Source organism: Psammomys obesus, unplaced genomic scaffold (assembly GCF_907164565.1).
Source record: "Psammomys obesus unplaced genomic scaffold, mPsaObe1.curated_primary_1811, whole genome shotgun sequence".
NCBI lineage: Eukaryota > Metazoa > Chordata > Mammalia > Rodentia > Muridae > Psammomys > Psammomys obesus.
In genome coordinates this window covers 1151119-1169370 of record NW_026596158.1, presented here as the reverse complement: position 1 = coordinate 1169370, position 18252 = coordinate 1151119, and the positions used below count along the sequence as shown (strand labels likewise).

The 18252-nt window shown below is 55.1% G+C and overlaps 1 protein-coding gene across 3 annotated transcripts in view; it reads left to right on the top strand.

The window, feature by feature from the left end:
- Positions 1–5429: 5429 nt before the first annotated feature.
- Positions 5430–18252, top strand: part of Pak4 (p21 (RAC1) activated kinase 4) — a 34153-nt gene continuing 21330 nt past the window's right edge. For 2 of the 3 annotated variants that reach the window (XM_055594918.1, XM_055594917.1), the window contains exon 1: positions 5430–5537. The gene's annotated coding sequence lies outside the window, so the exon portion shown is untranslated. Of the gene's footprint in view, positions 5538–9662; positions 9679–18252 lie in introns of those variants that run through there. The other variant, XM_055594920.1, reaches the window with a different exon arrangement.

Below are 18252 nucleotides of genomic sequence, written 5' to 3'. Positions count from 1 at the left end.
TGAGCTGCCGCGTGGCTGCCCGGGAATTGAACCTGGGTCCTCCGGAAGAGCAGCCAGTGCTCTTCACCGCTGATCCAACACGGGACAGGGTTTCTCTGTGTAGCCCTGGCCATCCGGACTTGCACTGTCCCGGAACTCACAGAGATCCACCCGCCTCTGCCTCCTGAGTGCTGGGACCAAGGGTGTGTGCTCCCACTGCCTGGCTGAATTTGTTTTCTTCTTACGTGTGTGTCCGTGTGAGTGACTGCAGACTGTGAGCGGACGGCAGGGAGGTGGAGCAGGGCATGCGATGCCCCGGAGCAGGACTTACAGGTCCTTGCACGCTCCTAGACCTAAGTGCTGGGAACCAAACCAGAGTCCTCTGCAAGAGCAGTGCGCCCTCACGCCCACCAGGCCATCTCTGCAGCCCGAGCAGGCCGCTCTTGCCCACAAACAGCGCTTGTATCTCCTTGCTCTCAAAATCAATGAGCTGCGGCTGACGAAACATTCTTTCCACACCAGCGTCTGGCCGTCCTTTCCTGCAGGGCTGCGACCCAGGGAGATGAGGGACAAGGCAGCGGTCCCCGGTCACCTGTGCTTTATGCTCCGACAGCTGATCTGATAACCAACATGGCAACTTGACCAGCTGGTGTGAACAGAGACGCCGGATGATCCCAGCCCTATCGATGGGTGAATCTAAGAAGAATGAAGCGGGCACCACCGCAACGCCAGCGCTTGTGAGCTGGACGTGGGAGGGCCGCCGAGTTCTAAGCTGAGGCTAAGGGGAGATTTGTGCTTTTGTTTCTCATGTAGCCCAGGCTGGCCTCAGATTCAGTGTATTGCTGAGGATGGGCTTGAACTTCTGATGCCCTTGCCTCCACTTCCTGGGTGCTGGATAACAGGCAGGTGGTCCAGGCTCCTGATTGAGAGAACATTTGTATCACCCAGATTTCCGTGCAGCAAACACCCTCCCCCCAAAAACCCTTATCAGCTTCTGGCATCTACTAATCTACTTTTGTCACAATAGGTCAGATTTGCCTTTCCAACAACATGATACAAGGGGATGGCAGTACTGGCCTTTTAAAAATGCCTTCTTTCAACTAGCCCCGTCCATTTGCTCCATAGGTCAGCCAGAGTATGAGTCCCTCCCTCACTGGGGGGTTCTAGGCAGGGGCTCTACCCCTGAGCCACACCCCAGCCCCTCACTGGGGGGTTCTAGGCAGGGGCTCTACCACTGAGCACACCCCAGCCCCTCACTGGGGAATTCCAGGCAGGGGCTCTACCGCGGAGCCACACCCCAGCCCCTCACTGGGAAAGTCCAAGCAAGCAGCCTCCATCAGATAACCTGTATCTCCAGATAAGTTGTGTCTTTATCCCTGCATGTTCTTTTTATGGCCACGTGGGAGTATTTTATGGCACAGAACTTTCTAGTCCTCATCGTTTTATTTTATGTTTTAAAATTTATGTTATTTTTTTCTGAAAAGGAAAAAAAAAGTGGTCAGAGGTCCAGACCCTGTGGTTTTGGGGAAGTTACCTTCTCTGTGCCTTAATTTGCAAGTCTTTTGAGTGGGGATAACGATAGCGTATACGCATTTTTGTGAGGCTCTACCTCAGTGATGCCAGCCCTCCAAACCTTAGCTAGAATAACTTTGTCTTGCAAGCCGCCATTTAGCGGTTCTCCCTCCCAGACGGCAGCAAGACAAGCCCTTCCCGGGCTCAAACAAGCGTTTGCTGACACCAACAACATCCTTCCTTAAGGACCAAGAAATCAGACACAAAACTTGGCTAGAGTCTGGTCGTCTGGTACGACCACGAAGTCTGGTATGGGCCTGAAGTTTGCTGTTCTAACACTAGGTGGCGATCTAAGCCCTGGTTTGTTCCATTGGGGAGCAACTGAACCAGATTGGGGGGAGGGGTCCCGGGGAGGGTGCTCTCCACTGCCCCGTAAATAACCCTTAACCAACCGGGTAAGTCATTCCATCGGCTGTTGGCACGTGCCACCCCTGCTCGGGGACAGATGTTCATTTTACATCTTCCCGGGGGAGTGTGTTTCAGGGCCTGTGCTCGGCCGGTGTTGGCGTTATGATTGTTCAGGGTGGCTGGCTCAGGTGAGCGCTCAGTGGATACCTGGAGCCAGCGAGAGCGGTCCTTAAGGGCATGATCTCTCAAGTCAAGACCTCGGTTTAAAAACCGAGAGAGCTGGCCAGCGGAGGGAGAGGGATCTCTGTGAGTTCGAGGCCAGCCTGGTCTGCTAAGTGAGTCCAGGACAGCCAAGGCTACACAGAGAAACCATGTCTCAAAAAAGAAAAGAAAAGAAAAACAAAACAAGAACAAACAAACAAGCCAACAATTCTGTCAGCCTGCCGCTAAGGCCGACTGCCCGAATTCGATCCCAGGAGTTGCACGGTGGAAGGAGAGAACATTATTTACTCTCTCAAGCTCTGACTCACACTCATACACAGGTCAAATGAACAAGTAAGTGTGAAGGAAGAGGAAAAACAGCAAGAAGAGTGTTTCAACGTCGGAGAGTGTGTTGAGCGCAGGCTCAGGAGTGCCATCTCGTCTGCGATCGAGGGCTGCCGGGGGGCCAAAGAGCAGCCAGCAGCCCCCCACCCCCCACCTCGCTGGAAACCAGTAATTCTTCAGCGTAAAACTCCCAGCGCATGAAAATGTTTGCAAGTGCCCGGCGGTGGTGGCGCACACCTGTGATCCCAGCCCTCGGGAGGCAGAGGCAGGCGGAGCTCTGGGCCAGCCTGGTCTTCAGAGCGAGTTCCAGGACATGGGCCAGTGCTACACAGAGAAACTCTGTCTTGAAAAAACTAGGAAGGTAAAAAGGTAGGAGCCATGTTGTGACAAGATCCTCAGCAGCCACAGGGTGGCCGTGGCGGGCACGCGTATATTCCCAACACCGGGTGGAGGCAGGGAGAGCAGAAGGACCCGCAGTCCAGGGTCATCCTTGGCTACATAGAGAGTTCCAGGCCAGCCTTGCCGACATGAGATTTTGTCTTAAAACACAACACAACACAACAAAGCAAAGCAAAACAAAACAAGGGCTGGAGAGATGGCTCGGAAGTTAACAGCACTGGCTGCTCTTCCAAAGGTCCCGGGTTCGATTCCCAGCAACCACAGGGTGGCTCTCAACCATCTGTAATATGATCGGAACCCCGAGTGCAGGCACACATGCAGGCAGAACGCTGTATAAATAAATAAATGAATGAATGAATCTCTAAACAAACAACAGTCAAGATCCCTCACAGCCCTGGCGACAATCCCCAGCACTCCAGCCCACACACAGGGCTTATAAAATAGTGTAAGCATACACACATCCCCTTTGACCTATCAGGCTGTGTGATCAAAGGAGGCAATGAGCGACGAGCACAAACATTTAACTGCCTGGGATTTCTATTTTTTGAGGATGATAGTTTCTAAAAGGAAAGTATTCACCACAGTACAGAAACTCAACAAGAAAATGTGGCCAAGCATATTTGAGTTCATTGGCAGGAGGGCTTCGTAGGCAGCCAGAGTTACTGATGATGAATATGGTTTGGATTTAAATGCATTTTCTGGGGCTGAAGAAATGGCTCAGTGCTTAAGAGGGCACTTGCTGCTTTTTCAGAAGCCTTCTTCTGGCCTCTGAGCACACTGTGCACACACACACACACACACACACACACACAGTCCACACATGGGGAGGGTGGGAACAAGGCTTTTTTAAAAAGCTAAATAAGTCATTTTTCATACATTACATCCCAACCAGTTTCCCCTCCCTCCACTCCTCCCAGTTGCCTCCATATATATACTATTCTGACCCTTGTTCCAGGAATAGTGACACGTGCCTGTAATCCCAGTGGTAAAACACTCTTTTGGTGCGTCAGAGGCCCTGGGTTCAACCCAAGATAAGATGGAGAGCGAAGGGGAGAAAAAAGCAGGCAGAGAACACCTTAGCTGCCCTTCGTTCCTCCTAACAAATGCCTGCTGCTTGCCTGGCAGTGTGTGGGTGCTGAGGACAGGCAACAGCACATAAGTGAACCCTTAGAGGGCAGAATTAACCCTACATCCCTCCTGTGAACGTGCACGGAGCACTTCCTACCAATGATATCAAGGCCCTGGGAATGCAGCCCTGAGGAAAAAAAAACACGAGTTCCAGGTCGGCCTGGGCTACCTAGTGAGACCTTTCCTCATGAAACCAAAACCAGCCAAACAAGCAAAAAACCCACAGTCAACGATGGAAAATAAGCAGAAGCTGACAAAGGGTTCAGCAGCTCGAAGTGGGATGCTTTGTCTCTCTGGGTAGCTAACGTTTGAGAAAAGCCTGAAGGAACTCTGGAAGAGACTTCCAGACAGAAGAAGAAAAAAACAATGGAAAGAGGCAGAGAAAGCCACGCCTGTTTGGGGCAAGCCTGTAATCTCAAGTGTCCCAAGTGGCTGGGAGGTAGAGCCCTGGGGAGTGGGGGTGGGGTCGCTCAGTGGCAAAAGTGTTTGCCTAGAATCCCCAGGGACGGAGACTTACCTAGGACTGCTCGCCTGTGCTGTCTAAAGCCCTAGGTTCAATGCCCAATAAACGAAACCCTCAAAAACCTTAACCTGAGAACACTTTTATTTTTCAGTAAGACCAAGTAAAACAAGGGCGTGTTTGTGGATGGGTTTTGTTTTCGCTGTTTTCCATTTTGATTAATTTTTAAAAATCTAACTACATCTATCCATCCATCCATCTATCTATCTGTCTGTCTATCTATCTGTCTGTCTGTCTGTCTGTCTATCGTCTGTGGCTCTTCTGTGGAGGTCAGAGATCGACTTCTGGGAGTCATATTTTCTTTCCCCCACGCGGGTCCAGGAGATGGAACTTGTAGTTAAAGTCTTGGCAGCAAGCGGCTTTCACCCACTGAGACACCTCACACTCCCGCGATGCTTAAACACAACAACAAAAACTTACTTAAAAGGCTAAGATCAAGCAGCGTCAGATTTCCAGGTCCTTCAAAACTTACTCCCCTGCTTCCACAGCTCCTAAACCGTAAAACCTGTAGAATGGGCATTAAAACAACACGGTCTGGGTACCCGGTCTACGCCAGGACCAGGCGCGTGCCAACACAGGCGTAGTAAGGTGCTCGGGAGCTGCTTCTGGCCTCGTGTCATCGCATCCCGCGGTCTGGCTCCTCTGGGAGCCCGTGGGAACCTGCGGCACGAGAGCGGGCATTTCCCCTTTAAGAGCCGGCGCGGGCGGGGGGTCGGCGTCCGCGCACCTTTTCCGAATCTTCCAATCTCTGCTCCGCACTCCCCCCGCGGAGGGCTCCGATTGGACAGTCCGCACCAATCAGAGGCCGCAGGGAACCCCGCCCGGCGCCCCGCCCCGCCCAGGCCCCGCCCACCACCCGGCCTACTCCGTTGCTATGGGGACTGGTGGGCGGCGAGGAGTCAGAGAGGCCCCGGATGTTCGTTGGGGATTCAACATGGCGGCGGCAGTAGCCGCGGCGGCGGCGGCGCGAGACGGCTGAGGCGGTGCGCGAGCGCAGAGTTCTGGGCCGGGCAGCTAGGCCGCGAGCGACCGCGGCCCCGAGCCGGTACGTTAGGGCGTTACCGTGCAGGGGGCTTGCGGTTTGGGGGTGGGGGTGGGTCCGGTCTCGGGGGGGGGGGGGGGGAAGAGCGGTTCTTCGGGAGGGGGCGGGGCCCGTGGGGTCAAAGTTCACTCTGGGAGGAAAGGGTCGCGGGGAGAAGGGTTGCGGGTCAAGAAAAATGACGGGGGGAGGGGGGCCGTCGGGCTCGGAGGTCGGACTGGCGGAGGGGGCGTGGCCGGCTTTGAAATGTGTGCGAAGTCTGAGCTGCTACGTGGGGGCGCGCAGGAGGGCTTCCGGACAGGTCTCTCTCGTAAGAGGGGCCGCTCAAAGTAATTTGAGAAGAGGGAGGGGTGCGCCTGCCGCGGTCAGAGGTCACGACCAAGAGGCGTGGGCAGCGGCCTGGTGGAGAGCTTTAGAGGCTCAACCCGCAGAGTACGTGAACGAGTTTTAGCTTTGGGGGTGTCTGAGACAGGGCGTGGGCAGGTGGGACAAAGATCGAAATCTGATGCCTTGTAGGTGTTTGGGTAGGGTCGGAAGCTGCACACCCAAGCGGGGCGCGTCCAGCGCGGGGAGGGGACCAGGGACGTCTCACAGAGAGCCTTCGGAAGTGCGTCCTGGTGGTGGGAGTACAGGGGGCCCCTTCCCACGGACAATGGAGGCCGCACACCGATAACACCCTGATGATGGGCTGGGCTTCGCGCTCAGCGCCAACGCTCTGCCTAAGTGGTCATTTAGCGCTCGGCACAGCATCGCCGGGACCGAAGCTGTTATTAAGAAGCTGAGTGATTTGCCCCGGGTCAGCTAATGAGTAAGGTGAGCAGCTGGGATTCAGCGCCCGAGCTCTGTGCAGAGTGCTCTGTGGCCTTGCTGCCTCGCAGAAAATCCTGGTGCTGGTTAATGTTTAACGCGCGCGCTGTGTGCGCCAGGGCGTGCTTCGTCCCTTATCTGTGAGTCGGCTGAGCTGGGTATTAGAGGACACCCTTGTTTTTCAGACAGAAAAAGTAAGGCCGGGAAAGCTTTCTAGCTGCCACCGGGTCCACTTCCCAGGAGGTCCGTTCCTGGAAGCAGCTAGCCAAGCCACTCCCTGGGTGGGAACAGAGTGTCTGTTTAGCCTCCTTGGAAGGGTGTGACCTGGGAGGGGAGCTTCCACTGGGCCTGTGGGAGTGGCAGGTTGGTGGGTGGCCCAGAGTCCAGTGAGCTTCTGGTTGGGTGGGTGTGACACCTTAGGAGTCCCCTGTTCCTGATACCACCGGCTTTCTTTGTGGTCCTCGCTGGCTCCCACCTTTTAAACCGCTACTGTCACATGGCTCCCGAACTCTTCAGGTGGAGGCTTGGTCCTCCTCCTGGGGCTTTGACCTCCTGTCCTAACCAGCCAGCTTTGCGCTTGGCTCACTCTGGCTTAGCCAGCCCTGGGCAGCTCTTGGCTTTGCTTTCTTTGTCCCTTTTCCTGGTTCCTGAGGGCCTGTGCGCTCCGGCTGGTTCAGGGGTGCTTCTGGGGCACCAGCTGCTGTCAGAGAGATCTATTAGGCATTGTGCTGGGTCCTGGCCCTGTAGCAAGGGGAAAAGAGCCACAGGTCCTCCGTGCCTGTGGGAGCAGGCTGAGACCAGACTTCAGCCAGGGACACAGCCTAAATGAAGTGAGACAGGGAGTGTGCCGGTACCCTGAGTCTGTCCTAAGGTTCCTGTCCTCGGGAAGTCCCTCAAGGAAGCTCTTCAGTGTGAGTAGGAGGAACAGGAAGAGACACTAGGTCACAAAGAGTAATATGTTCATAGGCCCTGGCAGCTGGAGGCCAGGGAACAGCCCCAGAGGTTCAACCTGGGAAGGGTCGCTTGTAAGTGCTTCAGTCTCCTCCTTTGCAAAGTGGACCTAAGAAGCGTGCTGGTGTGCAGGGCTTAGCCTGAGAGCTGGCATACTGTGGAAGTACTAGCTGTATCGCTGACTTCCAAAGTGTCCTACAGGTAACAGACCCGCACCTGCCCCTGATGGCTGCCAGCTCCAGATCTCAGGCCTCCAGCCTCGAGGTGCCAGCGTGGCACAGATAAGGAGAGAAGGGGTATGTCATTGGAGACCTAGGTTCAAGCCCCTGCCTTGTCTGACCAGTGGGGTCTTGAGCGAGTATCTTTATATTGACTACTTTTGTTCCTTTTGCTCTGCAGTAGGCTGGTGAGGAAAACAGCTTTCAGTGTTAGGGGACACCCAGCCATTCCAGTCAGGCCACAGGAGGACGGCCAGGATGTCATCCACCAGGCCTGTCTCCCTCCCTCCCAGGGAGGGATATGTCACTATCCCTCCCATAGTAGACATTTGAGAAGAGGCCTGGGCTTGGGAGAGGAGTGGGCCTGCTTACTCTGCCTGTGTGGCTGTCGGTCCCATGGCTAATTAATAGTCTGGCAGTTTTGTCCGTGGATGGCAATACCCAGATAGTTCAGAGGAGGTGGTTCAGGCAGTGGGAAGAGGCCTCTCTGAAGAAAAGGACATATGGTTGAGAAAGTGAAGCAGGCCTTGAACAGAGAGTGGAAAAATAAAAAAGGTGGTGTGGGCTACCACAGGCTGCTGGAACAGCTCGGGGAGCTGAGCAGATTGTGGTGGTGGAGACCAGGACTGTGTGGCCAGGGCTGCAGGGCTTGCATGGGCGAGGAGCTTGGCTTTCAGGGAGGGCCTACTGGGCATCTTCCCTTTATGAAGCTTGATCAGGCTGGCTGGGGGTGTGGCTCAGTGGGTAGAGTGCTTAGCCCTGTCTCAAAACAATACCGCACAAAGCCAAGAGTCCAGGCTGCTAGCAAAGAGGTGGATTGTAGGGGAGAAAGCAGGGCTGTTGGGAGGGGAGGGAAGGGTGATGATGGAGGGCGGGTCCTGTGTGAATTCTTCCCCCACAAACTCACATGATCTCTGCAGCAGTCTAGGAAGCAGGTACTACAACTTTAGGCATGAGAAAACAGACCCAGAAAGATAGATTTGTCTAAGGTACCCCTGACAGGGAGGGGTGGGATTTGAACCCTGGCTTAGGGCTCTAGAATTACTGTTCACCCTGGCAGCCCTCCAGTGATTTGAAAGTAGCTTTGATTGGACAGTGTCCACTTCTATCCTCTGTGGGTTTCAGACCAGTTACCTGGGGACCCACTGGACATGAGGAGTGCTGGTTGTTAAGTTGGGGTCCTATCCAGTACCCCATGACCCTGCCCTTCCTTATATACTGCTGTGCACCCCTTCTTGGCCCGTGGCTTACGGTGAGCTAAGACTTCCTGGCCAGACGCCGTTTGGGGTGTCCCCAGCAGCTGTTTTTCGAATCTCCCTGTTACGCTGGTGACCATAGGTGCCGCCAGGAGGAAGCTGTCCCTTTCCAAGCCCCGGCCAGGGAAGTAGATTGCCCCCCCACCATCCGGGGCTGAAGCTTATTGTCTGCTGGCCACCTTGGCCCACAGGAAGGTCAGAAGGGGAGTCCCAGATCCCAGGGGAGCACACAGTGACACATAGGACAGAAGCTGCCACCCGAGGCAGCTTGTCTCCTGGGACGGCTGCTCTTTCCCAGCAGCCCCAGGAGTGATGGGGACTCCCCGGCTGATGCACAGCATTGGCCTTGCTGCGAGTCCGTGGGGGAGAGACCTCCCCCTCCCGGGTAAAATGGGCGGATGTGAGGGCTCCTCGGCGCAGAGCCTGATGAGTCCTCCACAGCTTTAGACTTGATGGCTCTCACAGCTGTGTCTCCTGGTGCCCTGAAGCGTAGCTGCCGTGCTCGCCACCACCCCGTCTCACCCCCCCTCCACCTCCACCTCCTGCACAAATGTGAGGGGTATGCACAGGACCCAGCAGACCATCTGTCACTGACCTCATTTCTCTTCCTGTATTTTCACACACTCGAATCCCGACGTCATCACTGGAAACTAGGTGCAGTCTGGAGATAGACCGGCTAGGGCACTGGTCGCTCTCCCAACACCAAGCCTTGTTCCCAGTTGCCGTGATTTTCTTTCTCACCACACTTGTTCCCGTGAGCGTGAGCGGACGCTCCCTTTTGTTTTCTCTCCAGTGGGCAGACCATCATGCTTTGTCCTTCTCTCCAACTGTTTGAGACAGTGTCCTGCTCTAACCCATGGCCTCAGACTCCCCAAGATCCTCCTGCCTCGGCCTCCTGATTCCAGGATTCCAGAGGTACGTCATCACATCTGGCATTTTGCCCTTTGCTAAAGCTCTGGGCCACAACCGAATGAATCCTTGAGTGTGCCTGGCTTCCAGTGTCCTGCCCCTTCCATGCTGCAGACAGAGCTGAACGGGCAAACATGGCTGTGCTAGAGCCAGCAGGAGGGCAGAGCTGTGCGCCTGGAGCTCTGCAGTGTGTGTGCCCGGGCCCTGTGCTCTCACCCCGGTACTGTGCTGGCTTTACAGGTGGGAGCCACCAGGCCCGCTCCAAGTGTGCCCTGAACTTCCTGGCCCCTGTCATGAAGTTCCTGTCACACACCTTCATTTGTAGGGCAGGAAAGGAGAGCCCACAGTGTGCAGGCTGGGGTGTAGACCCAGAGGGCTGCTTAACCGTGGCTAGCCCTTTGGCCACTCTGGCCACGCCAACACTGAGAAGGCTCATCTTTCTTGGTGTTTTTGATCCAGGCTGCATGGGCGCTCTGAAGGGCCCAAGACAGGTGGGGTGTGTCCCCGAGAGGATGCCCCACCCCCTCCCAGCTCCAGGAACTCTTGAGAAAAGCCCCATTGTGCGGGTTCACCACTCCCACAAGACAGTGGCCAGCCGTCTTGGCCCACGGAGATGCCAGGCTTGCCCCTCTTGTCTCTCCCCCACAGTCAGCAGTCAAGTTGGCCAGAACACTGAAGATTTCTCCACAGAGTCGTCCCCGACGGAGTGGGGGGGCTTCTCCTTAAGGCCCCTCTCCTGAGGGACCCTCCCTCCCTGCTGCCCACAGGTCTTCACAGCAGCCCACTCAGAAGTTTTTTAACTGAAATGCTGTGTCCAGCATTTATGACTGCACTGCCGTGTGTGTGTGTGTGTGTGTGTGTGTGTGTGTGTGTGTGTGTGTGTGTTGGGGGGTGGGCAGCGGCTAGGGTTTAAAGCCAGGGCCTCTGTGCATGGGAGAAAGGAACTCAGCACTGAGACAAGCCCACAGTCCCTCACTGGAGGACCTAGGCATTAGTAGACTTTGTAGTTAGTACTCTTCCAGAAGCCAGTAATAATGAGCAGAGACCGAACAAGATGGCCGCAGTGCAGCCAAGGAATCCCACAGGTGCCACACCCTGTGACCCGCTTTCCAGAATATGAGCCTGGCACCTGTGGGAAATCCTGGTGCAGCCTCAGCCTGGTGTCAAGATGCTCCTGGTGTCTCCTCCTATGCAATTGGCATCTCCCTGGCAGCCATCAGGCAGGACAGCTTCTCAGTGGCCTTCAAAACTCAGAAGGCCCAGTCAAGGCACCTCATTGTGCCCTCAGGCTGTCCACCCTGTTAATTTTCATTTCTCACCATTTGCTGCTGGTTGGTGGTTTGTCTTTTTGATTTTTTTTCAACTTTCATTGTTATGAGTATGTGTGCATGGTGCACGCGTGTGAGTGTGTGCAGCGTGCTGCAGTGCACTTGTGGGAACCGAGGACATCATTACAAAATCGGCTCTGGGGATTGGACTCAGGTTTCCCCATTGAGCCATGTCGCCTTCCTGTCCCCCAACCCCCAGCCCTGAGTGTGGTATGTCTGTCTGTGTCTTCTCTCATGGCCCTCAGAATAGTGTCATGCTTTGCCAGCGGGAGCCTTGGCTGCCAGATGTGGGTTTATTCCAGCTACTTTATGATGGAGCAGAGGCCTCCACCCTTCACTCCTTTAAGACAGCAGGCTCCCCAAGGTTGACCTTGCATGGTGAAGGCCTGCCAGTTCCCTGCTTTTTCTATGGTGCCGTCCTGGGCCCTGCAAAGGATGAGTAGGGTGCCCAGAGAGGCTGCGATTTTCCTCAACAGTTTCGGGGGCTAATTAAAGGTTCTCGTTGACTAATCAGCTTACTGCTTAATTATCAGGGAACAGGGCGGGCAGAAGAATGAGGAAGGCTCTCCCGGGGGTCCCCCAAGAGCGTGGCAGGAGGGAGCAAGGGAGGCCCTTGGTAGGCTTGGCAGGATTTGGGAATACCTCGCATTTCCCATAGCCAGCAGGGGTCACCCCCTTCAGCTAGTGTCTGCTTAGTGTTCTCACTTTGCTCCTCCTGGGGTCCTGGCTTAGAAGTCAGTACCACTTGGAGGCCTTTGCAGCTGCTGGCCTGTCCAGCTGGGGATCAGCCTGCAGTCCTCCACAGCTCCCCGTTAATCTGGTTGGTCACAGCTGCCTGCCATACACACGAGGGCTCTGAGGAGGATGCCTGGGCTGGGCCTGAGGAGACAAAGGCTTCTGGAGGAGAGGGCTGTGGGAAGAGGTGCCAACAGGGTCACTGAGTGATAGCCTAATGGCCTGATGGCCGCAGCTTTCCCCAGAGAGGCTGCTGGCTGAACCCCATGGGTCCTGGGGGGTGGGGTGGACCCAGAGATAGCCGCACCAGGCATGATCTCATTCCTCGCATTCCTAAGCAGGCCCCAGACTTCTGGTGGCCCTGAGAGGGGGAGGGTGGCCTGGAGAGGCCTCTGGAAGCTGGCCCTCCCCGTGCCTACTGTCAGCCTCCCTCTGCTCTCCCAGAGGTCTCAGGGAGGCTGAGTTCAGTCCCCCTTTCATCAGCAGAAGGACTCTACAGGTTTAGGGGATATGGGGACTCAGGCGCTTGGGATTGGACACACCAGCTCTCACTTAAGGAGGTTTTCGAAGCGCCTCTGGTGGCCTGAGGGAGAGAATGGCACACTTGCCTTAGCTTTCAGGATGGGTCCGGACATTCCTGGTCTTCAGCGTGTTCCGGGGAGGCAGGGCTGCTGCAAGCATTCACACGCAGGACAGTGGGGGCCGCAGTCGTCCTGTGCCTGGCGTTCCGGCAGCCACCTCTGCTCCAGGCTCCCATTGCTGGGCAGCACTCTGCGCGCGCGCGCGCACGCTGGGCCACCCTCTATCTTGCCCATGTCTGATTTCCCCTTTCCTGGCAAGGTTTCTCCAGGGAGGGTGGAGGGGATAGGCTTCTGCAGGCCCAGGACACTGGTCCTGTGGGAAGGATGCTGACGTCACTGGGCCTGCGTCCCCTCCCCTCACTCCTGGGGTGCTTGTCACCTGCAGCCTCCAGCTGTTCTGAGGGCCCGCTGGCAGCTGCAGTCTGGCTGCCCGTTTGGGCTGTCTACTGCCCCGTTTAGTGCCAGCAAGGGCTGTGTTAAAGATGTGACTGTCACGTCATAAGGGCTGCTGTTTGCCCTCGCCCCTCCAGGATGGCTTCCTTTCTTTCTTTGCGTAAGGCCTGAACTCAAATGTCCTGATTCCCACCTCCGGAGCTGGGGGTGATGACTGGCTCCCTGCCAGGGTGGCTGGGGTTGAGTGAGTCAGCATGTGTGCAGCCTGGCACTGCTGTCCCCGGCGCTGTCATTAACGTTGAGGTTGGGGAGGGCGGCGCTCCCTCAGACTCGCTCCAATTCAGGCATCTCCCTTCATAAGCACCGGGCACACAGACTGGAGAAGATGGCTCCCATCTGCCCCGGGCCCCTGTCCACTGACAGCAGCTGCCATGTGTAGCCCCAGCCCAGGGGACCCTTTTAAAACAAACTAAGCATTATGTACTTTAGCCAGAGAAGTTTGCAGATTTGTCTGTTCACAAGAATTCCATAAAATCCCCACACTTCCCAGCTGAGATCCATTTCCATTGTGTCCAGTTTGGTCCAGCCTAGGTTCAAGGCCTCCTGAGCAGCCTTTCATCTCTGCATTTTCTGTGTTTGTGTGCGCGCGTGCTTGTGTGTGTGTGTGTGTGTGTGTGTGTGTGTGTGTGTGTGTGTGTAAGTACACAATCTTGAAGCTGTTGCCGTGGGTGAACATCTGGGTTTAATGCTTTAATGACTTAATGTTTTGCACGATTATCAAGTTAATTTTGAGGACAAACCTTTTAAAAGGAAGAAGGTGTAGAGGAGGAGAGGAGCTGGAGAGGAGGTCACCATGGGGCAGTATGGACCGTGAGCACTCGGCCATGAGGGCTGGCCTGATGGAGCAGAAGCAGCCCAGGCAGGAGCGATTGAGGGTATACAGAGCCATGAGTGGCCTGGAACCGCAGCCTAGCCAATTTCCCGTCTTCTCCTTCACTTCCGCTGTGGTAGGACCAAGCAGTGTTCGTGTGGTTCTTCCTGGAGTCTTCAGAAAAGAGCCGGGTTGGTTTTGGTCTTGATTTTGGTCTTGTGGGACAGTAAGCATAAAGACACATGGCCTGCCTGTGCTAGAAGTGGCAAAAGGAAAAGAAAAGAAAGCCATGGTGGTGCATACCTATGCTTCCAACACCGTCAGTAGAGTCCTCACTTCCGGGCCAGGCTGTCTTAGACAGAACGTCGTAGTTGAGTGACAGAAGGAAAGAATGACGGAAGTGCAGCGAGGGACTTGGGCCAGAGCTGCCACAGACATAGGCTGTGTGTGTCGCCCCTCCTCTGCGTCACAGAGCCTTGCGCCGTCGCACGGTGTGCACACCTCTGGCTGGCCTCGCTGCGGTCCCGTGCCTCCAGCCTGGGCCGCCACTGCCCTCGGGACAGTCTCTCTGATGATAGCTGCTCTGCCCCTGTGGGACTGTCTACAGTGAACCTGGACAGGACACCTCAAACCAGGATGTTCCCGAGTCACAGGAGTAGAACCTGGTCTCCTAAGTGTGTGGAGAGGCCTGGGCCTGAGGCCTCCAGGCTGTGTGTCTCCGGCTTTTGTCCCTCACTGCAGGGCCTGCTGTGTTTATGGAAGAGGCAGGGGGTGGGCAGGAGAGCGTGATAGAGGCCGGGACTGGGCCAGCACAGCACATACTCGGGGGCTCTCGGGGCTCGGCTTATTCTGCAGCATGCGATCTAACCCTGTATGGAGTGTGGGAACTTCTGAGTGTGCTTCAGTGCCTAGGTATCAAGCAAACGTCCCATGTGCCACCCAGAGCAGTAGACAAGCAGCTGACAGTCCCTTTCCAGGCGTGAGCTCTTGGTAGCTAGCTCCTGCTTTCTGCCCCTTCCTTCTCTTTTACTGCCCAGAGGAGAACAGAGAATCACCCGCTGCTCTGGGTTCCCTGCCCAATAAAAGACAAAGCCCCAGGGACCACCCTATGGTCCCTGCAGCAGCCCACATCCTTCCCTAGGTGTAAACTGCCTGGGAACGCCATGATTGGCACCTCTTGGCCAAAGCCTTCTCTGTCTGGCATTTTGCTCTTGAGAGCTCTCCAGCCAGAGAAGGAAGCGTTAGCAGAGTGCACTCCAGCAGGGTCCAGGTGAAACTGTCCTGCTCTGGGTCCTGCCTCCTCCCCCCCACAACCAGGCCCCACCTTCTGCCTCACCAGGAGAGAATTAGAAGATTTCTGGTCACCAGTGGGCAGCAGTTTCAGTCCTGCGTTTCACAGAGGGGCTGTGCTGTCTCCTGGAGGGACCGTGGTTAGTTCATCACAGTGAAACACTCAAAAGCTGATGCCTTCCTGTCCTGTCCTCAGTGGCAGTTGTATGAATTGCAGCTCTGCTTGTGTGCTCAGACACCTGACTGAAGAGCTCAGGAAGGAGGGGCTGTCTGGCCCGGGTTTGACGGCACAGTTTATTCGGGCAGGGGCCCATGGGGCAGGCTCTGCCATCAGGAAGTGGAGAGGTGAAGAGAACACACCCCAGAGACCAGAAAGGAGTGTCAGATCTTCTGAAGCTGCAGTGTTTGTGAGCCACCTGACAGGAGTACTGGGAACTGAACTCGTGTCCTCTGGAAGAGCTGCAAGCTCCTTAACCAGTGAGCCTTCTCTCTAGCCCCTCACTTTCTCCTTTTACAAAGTCCTGAACGCCAGCCAGATGGTTGACAAGCCCACCAAATGCTGAGCGGCTGTGGGCTGGTGCTGTCTGTTCAAGGGGAATCTTCCTGTTCAGTTAACCAGTCTATAAGCGTGCTCATAGACACACTCAGATATGTTTGCATGGTGATGGTAAGTCCTGGAGTCAACAGCCTTGTTGCCTTTAACTCGTTCACTCATCCCTTCAGCCCTGTGCCAGGCTGGTGATAACCCATTATCAGGACCAGCTCTAGGCAGAGAACTCCAAGTCTAGGGAGGCCAGCAGAGTGATGGCTGCCATGGTGATGCCCATATGTGAAACCAATAGTGGCTTTCTGGAGGGAGAGGCATGTAGGCTGAGGCCAGAGATAGGGGCATGAACCAGTTTGTGGAAGAAGAAACGGAGAGAACAACACATTCAAGGCTAAAAGATCTGCGCATGGTGGCGAAGATCTGCATCTTGTACCAGCACGTCCTGAGTCTGGGGCCAGCCTGGACTGCTTCACGAGGCTTTATCTTGGAGCAAAGCAGAGGCTAAAAGGTGGGAGCAGGCCTGTCATTTTAAGTGAATTACTAATGTTCTTAAGGAAACTTCTATTTTGAGGTACCTGTAGGTTCGCATTACAGTTGTAAGGCATGAGGCAGATCTGTCACATTCTTCCTCCATCTTCCCTTAGTAGTGACATCTTGCAAAGACACCCAGGTCCCCAAACAGGATGTAGACTTTATCTGATCAAGGCTGAACATTCTATCACAATCCCCCTCTCCCTCCGGAGGCCTGCTACAGCCACACCCCTTCCCACCCTTAACCTTGGGCACCCATTCCCCAGCTTTAGAATTCTCTCTTTTTAGGACTGTTACATAAGCAGAGTTGTTCCACAGAGAGCCTTCTGGAATTGTCTTCATTCATGCAGCCTGGTTCCCAGGAGGTGCCCGCAGATGGCTTCGTGTGTTGGGCGCCCCCTTGCTGTTTCTGGGTAGCACTCATGGGTACCCCAGGGCGTTTCACCATCCACCCGTGGAGGACATCTGCTTGCTTCTAGTTTTTTGTCTATTACGAGGAAAGCCTCTGTAAATGGTCCCATAGTGGGTTTTGTGTGGAGTATAAATTTTCGTTTTTCTGGGACAAATACTCCAGCGTGTAATTGCTTGGTGGTGTGGCAGTTGTAGGTTTTAGGGAGGGTGCCAGACGGCTTTTCAGAGTGGCTGTGCCCTTTGCCATTGCCGTGAGCAGCACAGTACAGGCAGGTCGCCGTCCCTCGCCTCACTTGGACTGTCACTGTTTTGATTTTAACTCCTGCAGCAAGTGTGCGGCGCTGTCTCGCAGTCGCGTTAATTCCTCTCCTTAATGGCTGGTGTCGCTCAGCATTCGGTGGGCTTATCTGCCATCTGTGGCTCTGCCTCGGTGACATGGCTTCGGCTTCTGCTTACGTTATCCGACTGTTTGCTTTTCACTCTTCAGTTCTGTGAGCACTTTATCTTGGACGCGGCCTCTGTCAGATATGCGGCTTGTGAGTCTTTCTTCTGTTGCTTGCCTTTTCCTCCCTTCAGTACTGGGGATTGAGCTGAGGGCCTCTTGGGTATGCTAGGCAAGCACTCCACCGCGGAGCTGCAGCTCCAGCCTGAAGCTTGTCTTTTCAGTCTCTGCACATGGTCTTTTGCGGAGGAAAGCCTTCTTTAAACAAAACTTTGTTTTAAGTGTGTTTCCTTGTGTGTGTATATGGATGTTTTGCTTGCATGTGTGTGTGCATGTGCCTACATGCACGTGTGTGCCTGGTGCCTGCAGAGCGAAAGGGGGCCCTGGCTCCCGGTACTGCAGTTCCAGATGGTTCTCAGCTGCCTCCGCCCCCACATAGGTGCCAGGAGCTGACCTTGGGTCCTCTGGTAGAGCGGCTATGGAAGAGTCTTAAATTTTGGAGAGGTCCCTACATTCATTTCTCCTTCTGTGGCCTGCACCTTTGACACGGAGCCTGAGAAGCCTGATGAGCTCTGGGGGTTTCTTCACGTGTGTAGTACTGGGGAACTCACAGAGATCCTCCTGCCTCTGCCTCCTGAGCACTGGGATAAAAATGCGCGTGCCGCCACGCCCAGCCTCTGCTTTCACTTCCTTAACCTGTTCCTGGGTCTTATGGACAGTGTATGTTTTGTGTGTAAGCTCACACAAGGCCAGCAAGCGCCATCGCATCTCTGGGCCTCTTACTGCTTACCAATCCTAGTTGCCCAGGCTGGCTATAAACTCGCTCTGTGGTCCAGGCAGGCCTTGAATTAGAATGCTGCTGCCTCTGCCTTGGTTTTGTTTTTGGAAGTCTTAAGAATTTTCCCTTTAAGAGCACAATCCTTCGTAAGTTGTGTGCAGTGTGGTTTCTCTCAAGGCTCTGTGTGTTTATGGGAAACCCACGGTTCAAGCACCTTTTGTGGAAGACGCTGAACTTCTCTTGACTTTCCCAGTTACCACAGTCTCCTGCCACCTCATGCCGATCAGGATAGCCTCCACCAAACAAACGGAAGAGCGAGACATGCTGCCTCAGGCCTGCAGTTCTGGTACTCAGGAGGCAAAAAAGAGCATGGTGTGGGGCCAGCCCGGGCTAATGTCTGTAAAATGAAACAAAACATACTGGCCTAGGCCCGAGGTCCTGGCCCTCAGAAGGCAGAGGCTGGAGGATCTTTGCAAAGTTGGCCTGGGCTGTGACGTGAGCCCCTGGTGGTGTGGAGAGTGAGGGGAGGAAGGCAGGTATTGGGCAGATGGAAGTGCGGGACTGTAAAATAGCAGCCACCACGAGAAGCAGCTTGCTGCCCTCTTGCGAGCTTACACACAAACATGCCCTGGCCGTATGAGCCATCTCTTCCAGCCCCAGGTACACAGTAAGG